Source organism: Caretta caretta, chromosome 1 (genome assembly GCF_965140235.1).
Source record: "Caretta caretta isolate rCarCar2 chromosome 1, rCarCar1.hap1, whole genome shotgun sequence".
Taxonomy (NCBI): domain Eukaryota; kingdom Metazoa; phylum Chordata; order Testudines; family Cheloniidae; genus Caretta; species Caretta caretta.
Window position 1 is genome coordinate 201,556,606 of NC_134206.1, and position 18,092 is coordinate 201,574,697.

Below are 18,092 nucleotides of genomic sequence, written 5' to 3' on the forward strand. Positions count from 1 at the left end.
CATCTTCAGGAACTCTGGTCTGTTTCAAAAGCTGCAGGAAGGGACTTTATTCCCAGACCAGAAAATAACTGTTGGGGATGTTGAAATGCCTATATGTATCCTTGGGGACCCAGCCTACCCCTTAATGCCATGGCTCATGAAGCCGTACACAGGCAGCCTGGACAGTAGTCAGGAGCTGTTCAACTACAGGCTGAGCAAGTGCAGAATGGTGGGAGAATGTGCATTTGGACGTTTAAAGGCGCGCTGGCGCAGTTTACTGACTCGCTTAGACCTCAGCGAAACCAATATTCCCACTGTTATTACTGCTTGCTGTGTGCTCCACAATATCTGTGAGAGTAAGGGGGAGACGTTTATGGCGGGGTGGGAGGTTGAGGCAAATCGCCTAGCTGCTGGTTACGCGCAGCCAGACACCAGGGCGGTTAGAAGAGCACAGGAGGGCGCGGTACTCATCAGAGAAGCTTTGAAAACCAGTTTCATGACTGGCCAGGCTACGGTGTGAAAGTTCTGTTTGTTTCTCCTTGATGAAACCCCCCGCCCCTTGGTTCACTCTACTTCCCTGTAAGCTAACCACCCTCCCCTCCTCCCTTTAATCATTGCTTGCAGAGGCAATAAAATCATTGCTGCTTCACAGTCATGCATTCGTTATTCATTCATCACACAAATAGGGAGATGACTACCAAGGTATCCCAGGAGGGGTGGTGGAGGAGGGAAGGAAAATGCCACACAGCACTTTACAAGTTTACAACTTTAAAATTTATTGAATGACAGCCTTCTTTTTTTTTGGGCAATCCTCTGTGGTGGAGTGGCTGGTTGGCCGGAGGCCCCCCCACCGCGTTCTTGGGCGTCTGGGTGTGGAGACTATGGAACTTGGGGAGGAGGGCGGTTGGTTACAGAGGGGTGGCAGTCTGTGCTCCAGCTGCCTTTGCTGCAGCTCAACCATACACTGGAGCATACTGGTTTGGTCCTGCAGCAGCCTCAGCATTGAATCCTGCCTCCTCTCATCACGCTGCCGCCACATTTGAGCTTCAGCCCTGTCTTCAGCCCGCCACTTACTCTCTTCAGCCCTCCACCTCTCCTCCCGGTCATTTTGTGCTTTCCTGCACTCTGACATTATTTGCCTCCACGCATTCGTCTGTGCTCTGTCAGTGTGGGAGGACAGCATGAGCTCGGAGAACATTTCATTGCGAGTGCGTTTTTTTTTTCTTTCTAAGCTTCACTAGCCTCTGGGAAGGAGAAGATCCTGTGATCATTGAAACACATGCAGCTGGTGGAGGAAAAAAAAAGGGACAGCGGTATTTAAAAAGACACATTTTATAAAACAGTCGCTACACTCTTTCAGGGTAAACCTTGCTGTTAACATTACATACATAGCACATGTGCTTTCGTTACAAGGTCGCATTTTGCCTCCTCCCACCGCGTGACTACCCCCTCAACCTTCTCCCCTCCCTGTGGCTAACAGCGGGGAACATTTCTGTTTAGCCACAGGCAAACAGCCCAGCAGGAATGGGCTCCTCTGAGTGTCCTCTGAAGAAAAGCACTCTGTTTCAACCAGGTGACCATGAATTATATCTCACTCTCCTGAGGATAACACAGAGAGATAAAGAACGGATGTTGTTTGAATGCCAGCAAACATACACTGCAATGCTTTGTTCTACAGTGATTCCCGAGTACGTGTTACTGGCCTGGAGTGGTAAAGTGTCCTACCATGAAGGACAAAATAAGGCTGCCCTCCCCAGAAACCTTTTGCAAAGGCTTTAGGACTACATCTAGGAGAACCGCAAATGCCAGGGCAAAGTAATCCTTTCACATGCTTGCTTTTAAACCATGTATAGCATTTTAAAAGGTACACTCACCAGAGGTCCCTTCTCCGCCTGCTGGGTCCAGGAGGCAGCCTTGGGTGGGTTCGGGGGGTACTGGCTCCAGGTCTAGGGTGAGAAACAGTTCCTGGCTGTCGGGAAAACCGGTTTCTCCGCTTGCTTGCTGTGAGCTATCTACAACCTCCTCCTCATCATCATCTTCTTCGTCCCCAAAACCTACTTCCGTATTGCCTCCATCTCCATTGAAGGAGTCAAACAACACGGCTGGGGTAGTAGTGGCTGAACCCCCTAAAATGGCATGCAGCTCATCATAGAAGCGGCATGTTTGGGGCTCTGACCCAGAGCGGCTGTTTGCCTCTCTGGTTTTCTGGTAGGCTTGCCTCAGCTCCTTCAGTTTCACGCGGCACTGCTTCGGGTCCCTGTTATGGCCTCTGTCCTTCATGCCCTGGGAGATTTTCACAAAGGTTTTGGCATTTCGAAAACTGGAACAGAGCTCTGATAGCACGGATTCCTCTCCCCAAACAGCGATCAAATCCCGTACCTCCCGTTCGGTCCATGCTGGAGCTCTTTTGCGATTCTGGGACTCCATCATGGTCACCTGTGCTGATGAGCTCTGCATGGTCACCTGCAGCTTGCCATGCTGGCCAAACAGGAAATGAGATTCAAAAGTTCGCGGTTCTTTTCCTGTCTACCTGGCCAGTGCATCTGAGTTGAGAGTGCTGTCCAGAGCGGTCACAATGGAGCACTCTGGGATAGCTCCCGGAGGCCAATACCATCGAATTGTGTCCACAGTACCCCAAATTCGAGCCGGCAACGTCGATTTAAGCGCTAATCCACTTGTCAGGGGTGGAGTAAGGAAATCGATTTTAAGAGCCCTTTAAGTCGAAATAAAGGGCTTCATTGTGTGGACGGGTGCAGGTTTAAATCGATTTAACGCTGCTAAATTCGACCTAAAGTCCTAGTGTAGACCAGGGCTGAGAGTCCTCCTGAGGCCTATTCCTGGCTGTACCATTCACTCACTGTGTGACCCATGGGAAAGTCACTTCACTAGTCTGTGCCTCCATTTCTTAATGGAGATTATAATACTGGCCTGTCTCTTGTAAAGTGCTGTGAGATCTACAGATGAAAAGCACTCAATATGTGCTTATTCTTGTTTATACTTGAACACTAGGCATATTTCACTGGTGGGGAGCATTGCCACCACTTTTAGACCTTATATCTCCACAGGGACTCTGGCCACTAGAGGGGAAGATAGTCATGTAACATTTGGACTAATATCAGAGGGATTGGTACAAATTTTCCCCCAACCCCAGGGTTTGGATGCTGAAACGGAAGATTTATGGAATGTGGTGCTAGAGGTCTTTGGTCTCCTGTACAAGGATGCAGGCTGTTGTTGCTGATCACTTGTAACAGTTACTGAGGGGGGGAAGCTCCAGGGACTAGGGTGACCAGATGTCCCGATTTTATAGGGACAGTCCCGATTTTTGGGTCTTTTTCTTATATAGGCTCCTATTTCCCCTCCCTACCCCCAGTGTCCTGATTTTTCACAGTTGCTGTCAGGCCACCCTACCAGTGACAGCCTTATAGAGGCTATGGAACAGAGTCAACAGGGAGGCACTAGTAGATTGGACATCTTACCCCTTTCACCTAAGACCTCATTCTTGTTCCTGGCCTGAAATGCATCTTTCTCTGTGTGGGAAGCTCCCAACCTCTGGTGTCCTTGCAGTTGTCATCCAGCTGCCTGATAACTGGCCTGTGTCTCAGGTGCTGATTGGCACAGGCAGTGCGCGACTCCTGCATTTGGGGAGGCTGGGCCTTAGTGCCAGAAGCTCCCTAGAAGTGGTAGGAAGGGGGCACTGGCACCTGGACTGTGGCCCCACCCCCTGCTCCCCGCAAGGCCTGGCCTTGTTCAGCCCCCTCTTCTGAGGTGCCCCCTGTGCACACATTTCTGCCTCTGAGTGGGTGGAGAAGTGTGAGAAGCAGCGGGGGGTGGGGGCGGGGGGAGTAGGTTACCAACTTTCTAATTCCAGAAAACCAAACACCCTTGCCCTGTCTGCTGCCCCGCCCCTTCTCTGAAGCCCCACCCCCTTCACTCCATTTCCTGTCCCCCCCCCAATCGCTTGCTTCCCCCCACCATCGCTCACGTGCTCATTTTCACTGCAAGGCCCAAACAGTCATATTTATTGTTTTGACAGATATATTATGCTAAGTTCAGGTTTTATTTGTTACAGGACGCTACAGCTGGCAGCAAAACAGTCAAAAAGGGTAATTTTTAAAAAAGAAATTTCACAAAGATTTTCATGATTCTTTCCCTCCAATCTTTCCATTTTTTGTAACCAGCTCCATGTTTTTTGTTCACTATGTTATTGTAATTTTACATGTGGAATTAGGACCAGACATTATCACAGCTGCAATGGGTTCATTGAAGGCTCACTCCCGACGCCCAAATACAAATCCATAGAGCACAACCACAGAAATGGACACACTCCCAAACCTACATGCAGATACACGCGTGTATTCATGTGTACACATCTAGCATGCACTCACACATAATGTGGAAATATATTTATTATTACAATTGTTGTTTAGTGCTTAGAGACTCCAACTAAGATCAGGGCTCCAGGGCCGTAGGTGCTGGATATACACACAAAAAGAGTCTGCAACAAAGAGTTTATAATGTAGCTAGACAGAGGTTGGGAGAAATATATGATATATTGGCTCTTCTGCAATTACTAGTCAACATTCACTTTTTAAGAAACAATACATATCTTTTGGAGTTCCCTTCTCTTTTAAAAAATTGTTATGAAATGAATACACACATTTTATGTCATCAATTTTTTGTGTGTGCAAGCCAGCAAAAGGAATAAAAGTCAAAGAGTTAGGCTACTAATTTTATTCACAAAGGTATACACATATGCAGCAATATACGCATCTTCCTACACAAAGACACACACAGTCTCTTACACACATACATGCACACACTTGCCTACACAGAGACACTTTTTCACACACTTTTCCAGGGGCTGCCTAAATCACCCAGCCAGGAAGAGAGGAGGATGGGTTGGAGGGAAAAAGATTTTGGAGTGGGGGGAGGTGGAGGAGAGAGGATGGGGAGGGAAAGAGGCCAAGGCTGAGAGCAGGCTTGGGGTGAGAGGGGGCAGTGAAGGAGAGAGGAGGTATGTGGGATGGATGGGGATGCAGGGGGAGGCAGAAGGCTACAGGTGCATGAGGATGTGGGGGGAACAGGGTTATATAGGGATATAATGGGAGTGCAGCAGTGTATGGAGGTGAATGGGGTGCAGGGGCTTGGGGGGTGAGGGACATGGGGGTGGCGACTCCAGGCAGTAGAGAGGATGGGTAGGAGAGCACTGTAAGGTACAGGGCTGGGATGGGTAGGTGTGAGGGGCAGGCTGGGATGGGACAGGGGAGGGATGCAATGATGGGGCTGTGGTGTGAGGGGGTTGGGATGGGGAGGGATGCAGGGATGGGGAGGGATGCAGCCCCATTCCCAGCACTCAGATACGGGGATACACAGACTGCGGTTCGCAACAGACCGTGGTTTGCCGCAGGGCACGCACCGCAGCTCGAGCCCAGCCACATGAGGAGAAGAGGGCCGGGCAATGGCAGGAGAGGCGCGCACCACGCAACCCCTCAGCAGCCTCCTGCTGAGCACTCAAGTGGCACTAGTTCCTCCCCTGCCCTGACCCAGCCAATGGGAGCTGTGCTGGGGGGAGGGGCAGCATGTGGACCCCCCGCCCCCCAGTAACCCCTAAGGCTAGGAGCCAGACACGCCAGCTGCTACCCAACCTGGGAGTCGCACGGTCTGCAGCATGGTGGCTAGCAGGGAGCCTGCCAGCCCCATTGTGGTGCTGTGCCCGGTCAGCGGTGCTGACCAGAGCCACACCAGGATCCCTTTTAGACTGGGTGCTCTGGTCCAAAACTGGACACCTCATCACCCTAGCGGGGAAGCACCAGAGAAGCACAAGAGATGGCTGGGGGCGGGGCGCCATGGGAGAAGCAGTAGAGCAGGGATGGGAAGAGGAGCAGCATGGGCAGGACCGCCAGGCAAGACTGGGATGCGGGAGCGGAGCCTCGGGGCGCAGCATGGCAGCACTCCAAAGATGGCAGGCCAGCGGCACGCCTCCAAAGGGAGATACGTGGTATCCTGGCCTATTATACCCTCCAGCCATGTTGACTGGCAAACTTCTATAACATTGGGAGAAGCCCCCACAGGTTTGGACTTCTCCTTGGAAGTCCCTGGAGGATTCTCAGCCCTCCTGGCTCTGGCCTAGTGGGTAGAGTTGTGTGAGTGGTCTCCCTCATGCCATCTTGGTGGTGCTCTTTGCAGATGAAACCAGACAGTTCAGAGACAGGGAAAACTAAAGCCCAGTCAAACCAGTAACAGAACCTCTCCAAACAGGGAAAGGTGTGTGAGTCAGCTAGGATAGGACCCAAATGGCTGTCCCCTAACTACTCTATCAGGCTCCTTCCTACCACTGCTCATTCTTGTGTTTCCCTCCTTGTCCTACTCCCCTTTTTCCCCTTTGTGCTTTCGGGCCTCCTCACCTCATTCCAGTACCTCACATTCTGTTTCTCACTTCTCAGACGCTCTTTCTCTTCCTTCTCCTTCCTGCATCTCCCTCCCTCTTCACTCCCTCCTTCCTGTTCTCTTTCCCTCCGCACCGTTCCCCCCACTCATAGGCACCAACTTTCCCCGGCGCCGGTAGGTGCTCGCGCCCGCCCCCACTGGCCCCGCACCCATTACAACCCTTTCCTGCCCCTGCCCCGCACCCATTACAACCCTTTCCGCAAAGTCCGTGCCCCAACTCCGCCCCCTCCCTGCCCCTATTGGACCCCTTCCCCAAATCCCCGCCCCAGCCCTGCCTCTTCCCCGAGCAGAGCCCGGCGCGCTCAGGGGAGGAGGAGGAGCGGAGGTGAGCTGGGGCGGTGGGGGCAGGATGGGGAGCTGCCGATGGTGCAGAGCACCCCACCAATTTTTCCCAATGGGTGCTCCAGCACCGGAGCACCCACAGAGTTGGCACCTATGCCCCCACTTCCCCATAGGGTTGCCAACATTCTAATCGCACAAAACTGAACACCCTAACCCCGCCTCTTGTTCAAGGCCCCACCCTTGCTCACTCCATCCCTCCTCTCTCTGTTGCTCGCTCTCCCCCACCCTCACTCACTCATTTTCACTGGGATGGGGCAGGGAATTGGGGTACAGGAGGGGACTCTGGGCTGGGGGGGTGGGCTGTGGGTTGGGGGCCAGAAATGAGGGGTTTGGAGTGCAGGAGGGGGCTCTGGCCTGGGGGCTGGGGAGCAGGCTCTGGGGTGCAGCTGGGGATGAGGGGTATGCAGGGCAGGAGGGGGCTCTGGGCTGGGGGTTGGAGCTGAGGGGTTTGGAGTGAGGGAGGGGGTCCAGGCTGAGGCAGGAGATTGGGGTGTGGGAGGGTGTACGAGTTCTAGGCTAGGGGTGTGGGTTCCAGAGTGGGGCCAGAAATGTGGGGGGGGTCAGGGTGCGGGAGAGGGCTCTGGGCTGGGGCAGGAGGTTGGGGTGTGGGAGCGGTTCAAGGTGTGGGCTCTGGGCAGTGCTTACCTCTGGGGGGTGCTCCCCAGAAGTGGCAACATGTCCCTTGGCTCCTATGCACAGGGGTAGCCAGGCGGCTCTATGCGGTGCGCTCTGCCTCCACATGCAGGTGTCTTCCCCCGCAGCTCCCCCTGGCCGTGGTTCCTGGCCAATGGGAACTGTGGGAACGGTGCCTGCTGGCTGCACCTACACCTAGTTGCCGGGGGATGTGTCACCACTTCCAGGAGCCTGTCAGCCCCGTGCCACCTAGACTTTGAATGGCCCGTCAGTGGTGCTGAGTGGAGTTGCTACAGTCCCTTTTCGACCGGGTGTTCCAGTCAAAAACAGACACCTGGCAACCCTATTTCCCCATCCCTCTTATTTTCTCTACCCTTCGTCTCTCCCTCCCCTCACCACCACCAGGATTCAGATTTCCCATTGGCCTGTCTGGTTCCTCTTCTCCCACAGGGTGTTCCTAAAGCATGATGAATGCATCTGATTGATTGGGAAGAAACGGCTTGGACTGGGGTTCCCAGCTTTCCTCAGCCAGGCCTCTTCAAGCTCTGCTCCAGGAAAACTGGCTCCAGTAGCTCAAGCCAGCAGAGGCCCTGCATGGGAGGAAAGCTCATAAAACCCAGGTGTGTTATCGCTCTGCATTGCTGTCAGCCTTAGAACATGAGCCTCCCTCAGAGCTGTGTGCTCCCTGCCAAGTGATTGGAAAGAAAGTGAAGGGCCAGCCAGGGCAGGTGTCAGGTTTCTGCTCAGGGAAAGGAATGAGGCTGTGCTGTCTGAAATCCCACACATGCAATTTCACTGGGGAGTACCACAAGCCTTATCAGGATTCAGGCACTGGCTGCTCAGAAGAGGGATAGTTTCCCATTCTTGGTCTCTCTGCGCTCTTTCTCTCTCTAACCCTCTGCTCTTTCTTTCTCTCATCTGTTTCCTTTGACGCTGGTACCAGGCCCACTGCCAAGTCTCTGATCCATTAGTGAGGTGCCTTGTTGACTGAAGCACAAATCATGATGGATCCGGGTGCAATTAGCAGCTCCTAGCACCTCATCTGGAAGACATTAGCTTGGCTGGGGGGAGGCAGAATTGGGAGGGGAAGAGAGAAATACGAAAGAATTGATGTAGATGCCAAACTGAATAAATAGCCTATTTTTATAACATTAAGGAACCACAATCCAGCAGCAGATAGTGATGTGCAAACAGGGGAGACAGGGCGTGTAGTTACCATATCCTAGTCAACATGGCCCCCAGAACTATAACACATTCTGGGGGTGTACGGTGGTTACTGAACTCTCGGACTTGCAGTTACCATGTCCCATACAAAGTGTCCCTTGGTTTTCTCACACAGGCCCAGACTGATGATTATGGTGTTCCACAGAGTGTGCCCCTTGGGGTACCATAACATCACCAGCTGGGAGGCTTGGTTCTCTAGGTGCCTCCCAGTGTGTGCTGCTATGGCCTACAGTACCACTCACTCCCAGAGCCATGCCAGGGGTGGGGTTATGATGTCCTGTACAGTATCATGGCGCACTAAAGTGTCCTAGATTGTATGGCTATAAACAAGCCAGGACTCAGCCCTGGTCTACACTGCGAGTTTAGGTCGAATTTAGCAGTGTTAGATCGATTTAACCCTGCACCCATCCACACGCCGAAGCCATTTTTGTTGACTTAATGGGCTCTTAAAATCGATTTCTGTACTCCTTTCCGACGAGGGGATTAGCGCTGAAATCAACATCTCCAGGTCGAATTTGGGGTAGTGTGGACGCAATTCGACGGAATTAGCCTCCGGGAGCTATCCTACAGTGCTCCATTCTGACTGCTCTGGACAGCACTCTCAACTCGGATGCACTGGCCAGGTAGACAGGAAAAGCCCCATGAACTTTTGAATTTCATTTCCTGTTTGGCCACCGCGGTGCGACCATGCAGAGCTCATCAGCAGAGGTGACCATGGAGTCCCAGAATCGCAAAAGAGCTCCAGCATGAACCAAATGGGAGGTACTGGATCTGATTGCTGTATGGGGAGACGAATCCGTGCCATCAGAACTCCGTTCCAAAAGATAAAATGCCAAAATATTTGAAAAAATCTCCAAGGGCATGAAGGACAGAGGCTATCACAGGGACCCGCAGCAGTGCCATGTGAAATTTAAGGAGCTCAGGCAAGCCTACCAAAAAACCCAAGAGGCGAACATCCGCTCGGGGTCAGAGCCTCAGACATGCCACTTCTATGATGAGCTGCATGCAATTCTAGGGGGTGCCCCTACAACTACCCTACAACTACCCCTCACCTGTACGTGGACTCCTACAAGGGAGTCTCACGCAACAGGGATGAGGATTTTGTGGATGAGGAAGATGATAGAGCACACCAGGCAAGCGGAGAAACTGTTCTCCCCAACAGCCAGGAACTGTTTATCACCCTGGAGACAGCACCCTCCCAACCTGAGCTCCTGGACCTTGAAGGCGGAGAAGGCACCTCTGGTGAGTGTACCTTTTTAAATATAATACACGGTTTAAAAGCAAGCGCGTTTAATGATTAATTTGCCCTGAAGACTTGGGATGCATTCGCAGCCAGTACAGCTACTGAAAAAGTCTGTTAACATGTCTGGGGATGGAGCGGAAATCCTCCAGGGACATCTCAATGAAACTGTCCTGGAGGTACTCCCAAAGCCTTTGCAAAAGGTTTCTGGGGAGGGCAGCCTTATTGCATCCTCCATGGTAGGATACTTTACCACGGCAGGCCAGTAGCACGTAGTCTGGAATCATTGCATAAGAAAGCATGGCAGCATGTGGTCCCTGTGTTTGCTGGCATTCAAGCAACATCCATTCTTTATCTCTCTCTGTGTTACCCTCAGAGTGAAATCATTCATGGTCACCTGGTTGAAATAGGGGAATTATCCCACAGAGACTTGGTGGGATAACTCACATAACTGGAGTACTGTCCTGGATGGATATAAACTGTTCAGGAAGGACAGGCAGGGCAGAAAAGGTGGGGGAGTTGCATTGTATGTAAGAGAGCAGTATGACTGCTCAGAGCTCTGGTATGAAACTGCAGAAAAACCTGAGAGTCTTTGGATTAAGTTTAGAAGTGTGAGCAACAAGGGTGATGTCGTGGTGGGAGTCTGCTATAGAACACCGGACCAGGGGGATGAGGTGGACGAGACTTTCTTCCGGCAACTAACGGAAGTTACTAGATCGCAGGCCCTGGTTCTCATGGGAGACTTCAATCACCCTGATATCTGCTGGGAGAGCAATACAGCAGTGCACAGACAATCCAGGAAGTTTTTGGAAAGTGTAGGGGACAATTCCTGGTACAAGTGCTGGAGGAACCACTAGGGGCAGAGCTTTTCATGACCTGCTGCTCACAAACCGGGAAGAATTAGTAGGGGAAGCAAAAGTGGAGGGGAACCTGGGAGGCAGTGACTATGAGATGGTCGAGTTCAGGATCCTGATACAAGGAAGAAAGGAGAGCAGTAGAATACGGACCCTGGACTTCAGAAAAACAGACTTTGACTCCCTCAGGGAACGCCCTGGGAGAATAACATGAGGGGGAAAGGAGTCCAGGAGAGCTGGCTGTATTTTAAAGAATCCTTATTGAGGTTACAGGGACAAACCAACCCGATGTGTAGAAAGAATAGTAAATATGGCAGGCGACCAGCTTGGCTTAACAGTGAAATCCTTGCTGATCTTAAACACAAAAAAGAAGCTTACAAGAAGTGGAGGATTGGACAAATGGCCAGGGAAGAGTATAAAAATATTGCTCGGGCATGCAGGAGTGAAATCAGGAAGGCCAAATCACACCTGGAGTTGCAGCTAGCAAGAGATGTTAAGCGTAACAAGAAGGGTTTCTTCAGGTATGTTAGTAACAAGAAGAAAGTCAAGGAAAGTGTGGGCCCCTTACTGAATGAGGGAGGCAACCTAGTGACAGAGGATGTGGAAAAAGCTAATGTACTCAATGCTTTTTTTGCCTCTGTCTTCATGAACAAGGTCAGCTCCCAGACTACTGCACTGGGCAGCACAGCATGGGGAGGAGGGGATCAGCCCTCTGTGGAGAAAGAAGTGGTTTGGGACTATTTAGAAAAGCTGGACAAGCACAAGTCCATGGGGCCAGATGTACTGAATCCGAGAGTACTAAAGGAGTTGGTGGATGTGACTGCAGAGCCATTGGCCGTTGTCTTTGAAAACTCATGGCGATCGGGGGAGGTTCCGGATGACTGGAAAAAGGCTAATGTAGTGCCAATCTTTAAAAAAGGGAAGAAGGAGGATCCTGGGAACTACAGGCCAGTCAGCCTCACCTCAGTCCCTGGAAAAATCATGGAGCAGGTCCTCAAGGAATCAATTCTGAAGCACTTAGAGGAGAGGAAAGTGATCAGGAACAGTCAGCATGGATTCACCAAGGGCAAGTCATGCCTGACTAATCTAATTGCCTTCTATGACGAGATAACTGGCTCTGGATGAGGGGAAAGCAATGGACATGTTGTTCCTCGACTTTAGCAAAGCTTTTGACACAGTCTTCCACAGTATTCTTGCCAGGAAGTTAAAGAAGTATGGGCTGGATGAATGGACTATAAGGTGGACAGAAAGCTGGCTAGATTGTCGGGCTCAACGAGTAGTGATCAATGGCTCCATGTAGAGTTGGCAGCCAGTATCAAGTGGAGTGCCCCAAGGTTCGGTCCTCGGGCCAGTTTTGTTCAATATCTTCATTAATGATCTAGAGGATGGCGTGGATTGCACCCTCAGCAAGTTTGCAGATGACACTAAACTGGGAGGAGAGGTAGATACGCTGGAGGGTAGGGATAGGACCCAGAGGGCCCTAGATAAATTAGAGGATTGGGCCAAAAGAAATCTGAGGAGGTTCAACAAGGACAAGTGCAAAGTCCTACACTTAGGACAAAAGAATCCCATGCACCGCTACAGACTAGGGACCGAATGGCTCGGCAGCAGTTCTGCAGAAAAGGACCTAGGGGTTACAGTGGATGAGAAGCTGGATATGAGTCAACAGTGTGCCCTTGTTGCCAAGAAGGCCAATGGCATTTTGGGGTGTATAAGTAGGGGCATTGCCAGCAGATCGAGGGACGTGATCGTTCCCCTCTATTCAACATTGGTGAGGCCTCATCTGGAGTACTGTGTCCAGTTTTGGGCCCCACGCCACAAGAAGGATGTGGAATAATTGGAAGACGTCCAGCAGAGGGCAACAAAAATGATTAGGGGACTGGAACACATGACTTATGAGGAGAGGCTGAGGGAACTGGGATTGTTTAGTCTGTGGAAGAGAAGAATGAAGGGGGATTTGATAGCGGCTTTCAACTACCTGAAAGGGGCTTCCAAAGAGGATGGATCTAGACTGTTCTCAGCGGTAGCAGATGACAGAATGAGGAGTAATGGTCTCAAGTTGCAGTGGGGGAGGTTTAGGTTGGATATTAGGAAAAACTTTTTCACTAGGAGGGTGGTGAAACACTGGAATGCGTTACCTAGGGAGCTGGTGAAATCTCCTTCCTTAGAAGTTTTTAAGGTCAGGCTTGACAAAGCCCTGTCTGGGATGATTTTGTTGGGGATTGGCCCTGCTTTGAGCAGGGGGTTGGACTAGATGACCTCCTGAGATCCCTTCCAACCCTGATATTCTATGATTCTATGATGCTATGAATTTTATTAAGGGGACATTCAAAGGTGGCCATTCCTGCTGGGCTGTTTGTCTGTGGCCAAAAAGAAATCATCTCCGCTGTTAGCCACATGGTGGGGGGAGGAGTGAAGCGATCATCCCAGAGAATTGGGTGTGTCGAGGAGTTAGTTGGGTTTGTGCTGCATGTTAACCCGAAAACATCAGCCCCTTCTTTTAAATGGCCAATATGTCTTTTTCAATTTTACTCTCCCTTTTTTTCCTCCTGCAGCTGCAAATGTTTCAATGCTGCCACTAGCATCTCCATCCCAGAGGCTAGCGCAAATAAGAAGGTGAAAAAAACGTACTCGCAATGAAATGTTCTCTGAGCTCATGCAGTCCACCCAAACTGAAAGAGCCCAGCAGAATGCGTGGAGGCAGACAATGGCAGAGTCCAGAAAAGCACAAAGTGGACAGGAGGGATGTGCAAGAGGACAGGTGGCGGGAGCAACAGGAGAGGTGGCGAGATCAAGAGGAAAGGTGGCAGCAGCATGATGAGAGGAGGCAGGATGCAATGCTGAGGCTACTGGAGGATCAAACTGATATGCTCTGGTATATGGTTGAGGTGCAGGAAAGGCACAGACCGCCACTGCAGCCCCTGTGTAGCCAACCACCCTCCTCCCCAAGTTCCATAGCCTCCTCGCCCAGATGCCCAAGAACGCGGGAAGGGGGCCTCCTCCGGGCACCCAACCACTCCACCCCAGAGGACTGCCCAAGCAACAGAAGTCTGGCATTCAATAAGTTTTGAAGTGCAGTGTGGCCTTGTCCTTCCCTCCTGTCCCAGCCCTCCCAAGCTACCTTGGCAGTCATCCCCCTATTTGTGTGATGAATTAAAAAAGAATGCATGAATTTGAAACAACAATTACTTTATTGCCTCTGCAAGCGGTGATTGAAGTGGGGAGGGGAGGGCGGTTGGCTTACAGGGAACTAGAGTGAACCAAGGGGATGGGTTTTCATCAAGGAGAAACAAACAGAACTGTCACACTGTAGCTTGGTCAGCCATGAAACTGGTTTTCAAAGCTTCTCTGATGCGCAGTGCGCCATGCTGTGCTCTTCTAACTGCCCTGGTGTCTGGCTGCGCGTAATCAGCAGCCAGGTGATTTGCCTCAACTTCCCACCCCGCCATAAACGTTTCCCCCTTACTCTCTCAGATACTGTGGAGCACACAGCAAGCAGTAATAACAGTGGGAATATTGGTTTTGCTGAGGTATAACCTAGTCAGCAAACAGCACCAGCGAGCTTTTAAATGTCTAAAGGCACATTCGACCACCATTCTGCACTTGCTCAGCCTATAGTTGAACTGCTCCTTACTACTGTCCAGGGTGCCTGTGTATGGCTTCATGAGCCATGGCATTAAGGGGTAGGCTGGGTCCCCAAGGATAACTATAGGCATTTCAACATCCCCAACGGTTATTTTCTGGTCTGGAACGTAAGTCCCTTGCTGCAGCTGTTCATACAGACCAGAGTTCCTGAAGATGCGAGCATCATGTACCTTTCCTAGCCATCCTATGTTGATGTTGGTGAAACGTCCCTTGTGATCCACCAGTGCTTACAGCACCATTGAAAAGTACCCCTTGTGGTTTATGTACTGGCTCCCTTGGTGATCCAGTCCCAAGATAGGGATATGCGTTCTGTCTATCGCCCCACCACAGTTAGGGAATCCCATTGCAGCAAAGCCATCCACTACGACCTGCACATTTCCCAGAGTCACTACCCTTGATAGCAGCAGCTCAGTGATTGCGTTGGCTACTTGGATCACAGCAACCCCCACAGTAGATTTGCCCACTCCAAATTGATTCCCAACTGACCGGTAGCTGTCTGGCGTTGCAAGCTTCCAGAGGGCTATCGCCACTCGCTTGTGAACTGTGAGGGCTACTCCCATCTTGGTATTCTTGCACTTCAGGGCAGGGGACAGCAAGTCACAAAGTTCCACAAAAGTGCCCTTACACATGCGAAAGTTTCGCAGCCACTGGGAATCATCCCAGACCTGCAACACTATGCGGTCCCACCAGCCTGTGCTTGTTTCATGGGCCCAGAATCAGTGTTCCACGGCATGAGCCTGCCCAATTGCCACCAGGATGGCCAGATTGCCAGGGCCCATGCTTTGAGAGAAGTCTGTGTCCATGTCCTCATCACTCTCGTCACTGCGCTACCATCACTTCCTTGCCTGCTTTTGCAGGTTCTGGTTCTGCATATATTGCATGGTAATGTGCAAGGTGTTTACAATGCTCATAACTGCCGTGGTGATCTGAGCGGGCTCCACGCTTGCCATGGTATGGCGTCTGCAGGACAGCAGAGTTGCAGGGGAAGCGGTGGTTGGATGACCAGTTTTGCAGACCTACTGCACCGTCTGCTGCCAGGACACAACAGCTGAGCGGGTTGCATGCTTGACGTGGTATGGCGAGACAAGAGCAACCGAGCAGAGTTGAGACCACCAGGAGAGCAGCGTGCCAGTGGAAGGGTGCTCTGTGAGTGGCTGGTCCCTTGTTTTCCAGGCGGGGAGGATGAAGGAGAAAGACTTGGTTCTGGTTAAGCCCTTGGTCACATGAGGATGCCTTTCCTATTACTTTTTTGTTTTTCCTTCTTAGTAACACTTCCAATTAACTCTCCCAACTTGCTGACATATTGTACTCTGCCCTGCATGAGGGGTGGGCTTGTGTCAGTCTCAAGTAAGGAATAATGTGGGGTTGTTCAAATCAGGGACTTTTAGTCATGGTCACCACTTGCCCCTTGCCCCTGACCCGACAAAGAGAATTTGGGAACCACATGATACTGAAGGATGACCCTACTGAGGAGAGCTTTAAGACCATGATCAAAGGCATGTGGATACCATGTGATGTGTGGTAGACGTGCCAGAGAGTTCATCATGACATTATCAGGATTAAATTTGGGCCCAAATTTAGGAACTGGGGGGAAGCAGAAGAAAAAAACCCAAGCTCTTACAAAACCAAAGACCACGAGATCATTCAAATGGAAACAATTTTTTTTTAGCTCTAAAAACATTCCTCTGTGGCATTTGCAACCCAAACATTGCATCATTGTGCTAGGGCATAAGGACCTGCTAATGAAACTGACTGCAAAACAACGACCTATTTTCCTTGTCCAAGCTGTGAGAAGTGCAAAAAGTAAACAGGACAAATAGTGCCATGGGAATAGTGTGACAAATATTTATTTGAGTAACCTAGAGTGGGATTTCCAAAAGGATCTCAATGAGTTAAGTCCCCAAATCTCACTGAATTTCAATTGGCACCAAATTCAGTTAGGGTCTTTTGAAAATCACAGCCCTAACACGTTATAGGAAAGGATTTTTGTAAAGAACCTAATAGCATATTTTTAAGATTGTAAGACAACTTCTGTTAAAAGGCTTTTAAAAAAATATTTTCTTATTTTCTAAAAAACAATAATTTGGATTTGAAATATCTCATGCAGTGTGAGTGTTAGTGTGGGATTTTTTGTGGAGGGGGCACAGGTGGAGGTGTGTATGTCGGGGGGAGAAAATTGTCCAAGTCGTTCTGTATCTTACACTTTTAATGTACCTCCTCCCTGGGGACTCCACCCATTTTCCAACAGGCAAGAGTGTTGTCTTCTGAGCACTGTGGGGCCCAGTCCTCTGGCTTCAAGCAGGAGATATGAGTTTTTACAAGAACCTTGTGGGACTCTCCAGGATGATAAATCTGCTACCTGATTAAAGAACAGGAGGCACCTGAGCCGAGGGTAACAATCTTCGCACCATGAGAGCAGGCTTTGGTACACACTCTGTTATAGGGGAATTCATGGCTACTCCTGTCCCAGGCTGTCCCAGCAGGAGGCGCTGTAGGCAGCCGTGCAGGAACCCTGGCTGTGGGAGAATTCATAGTTACTCCAACCCCAGCAGGAGACACTATAGAAACAGCCATGAAAAACTATTTAGCGATAGTTCAATTTCTTGGGCGGATAAGCTGCCACTCTTTTGTTGAGATAGAGAAGGGGCAAATGTATTGATCAAGATCAAGATCGATCTGTAAATAGTAATTTCGCTGGTAGGTCATTTAAACAGACAGAAGCAGCTACTGCTAACTTCATCCATCATCCAAGAGTCCTTCTCATGACACGGACCTGTGTGCTGCCCGCTACACTTTGAGCTCAGTGCCTCTGGCCAGGCTGTTTGCTGCCCTATAAGGTAACTGAATCTTCACAGTTAATTTGATCTCTCTAGAGTCACTAAAACCTTCTTGGTGCATGTTTGGGCCTTGGAAAAATGACTAAGGAGCTGCAGAAGGAATTAATTTATGCAGGAAAACTAAAAGAATTAAAGGCCCCGTTCACCTCTCACTTTACACTAGAATTTACATGGGTGTGAATTAAGTGGGGTTTACATGAGGGTAACTGAGAGAAGAACCAAGCCTGAAATAAGCATTGCTTTCTAATTAACCGTTAAGATGAGATCAAAGAAATACCAAAGTGGGCAAGAGTTTGTTTTGGATGGTTCAACCTAGTAAAATCAGAAGTAATGGGACGAAATATAGCAGAGGAAAATTTAGGCTGAATATCAGGAATCGATGAATCAGAATCTCCATCTTGTATCTGTCAACTGCAGGGTTCTGAAGCATCTGGCCACTGTCAGAGGCCAGATGCTGGATGAGATGGATTTTGGGACTGAGCTAGTCTGGCTGTTCCTATATTCCTATAAGAGGTGCCCCAGGACTAGCTCCAGGTCAGGAATGACTTTTTGTTTTGAAGTTTCCAGGAATTAGGGTGGCTGTTAAATGCTTTGAGATCCTGGTCTGAAAGATGCTGTAGAAATGTGTGTCCAGCCTAGTGCAAGGTAAATCCAGGCATGTGTGCACACAGGTACAGCTCTTTTTGCCTGTTGCACAATCCAGAGTGGGGATCCCCATGTTCCAACATTGTGGTGGCCTTTAAAGGGACAAAGTGTTGTTCTGAATGAGGAACTATGAAAAGAGATACTGTAACTAGAGAAGAGGGTATGTGTGTATCAAACAACAGCTAAAGAGGAGGCTTAAGTTTGTAAGTCAGTATCTGCATGTCTTAATACCAGAAATTGTGAGGA

At 50.2% G+C, this 18,092-nt stretch overlaps 1 long non-coding RNA gene across 1 annotated transcript in view; it reads left to right on the forward strand.

Moving 5' to 3' along the window:
- LOC125621161 (uncharacterized) overlaps positions 1 to 13,861 on the forward strand; it is a 35,250-nt gene extending 21,389 nt beyond the window's left edge. The window contains exons 3-4 of the long non-coding RNA XR_007352454.2: positions 7,852 to 9,867; positions 13,275 to 13,861. This is a non-coding gene — a long non-coding RNA (uncharacterized LOC125621161). The remainder of the gene's footprint in view (positions 1 to 7,851; positions 9,868 to 13,274) is intronic.
- The last annotated feature ends 4,231 nt before the right edge of the window (positions 13,862 to 18,092 follow it).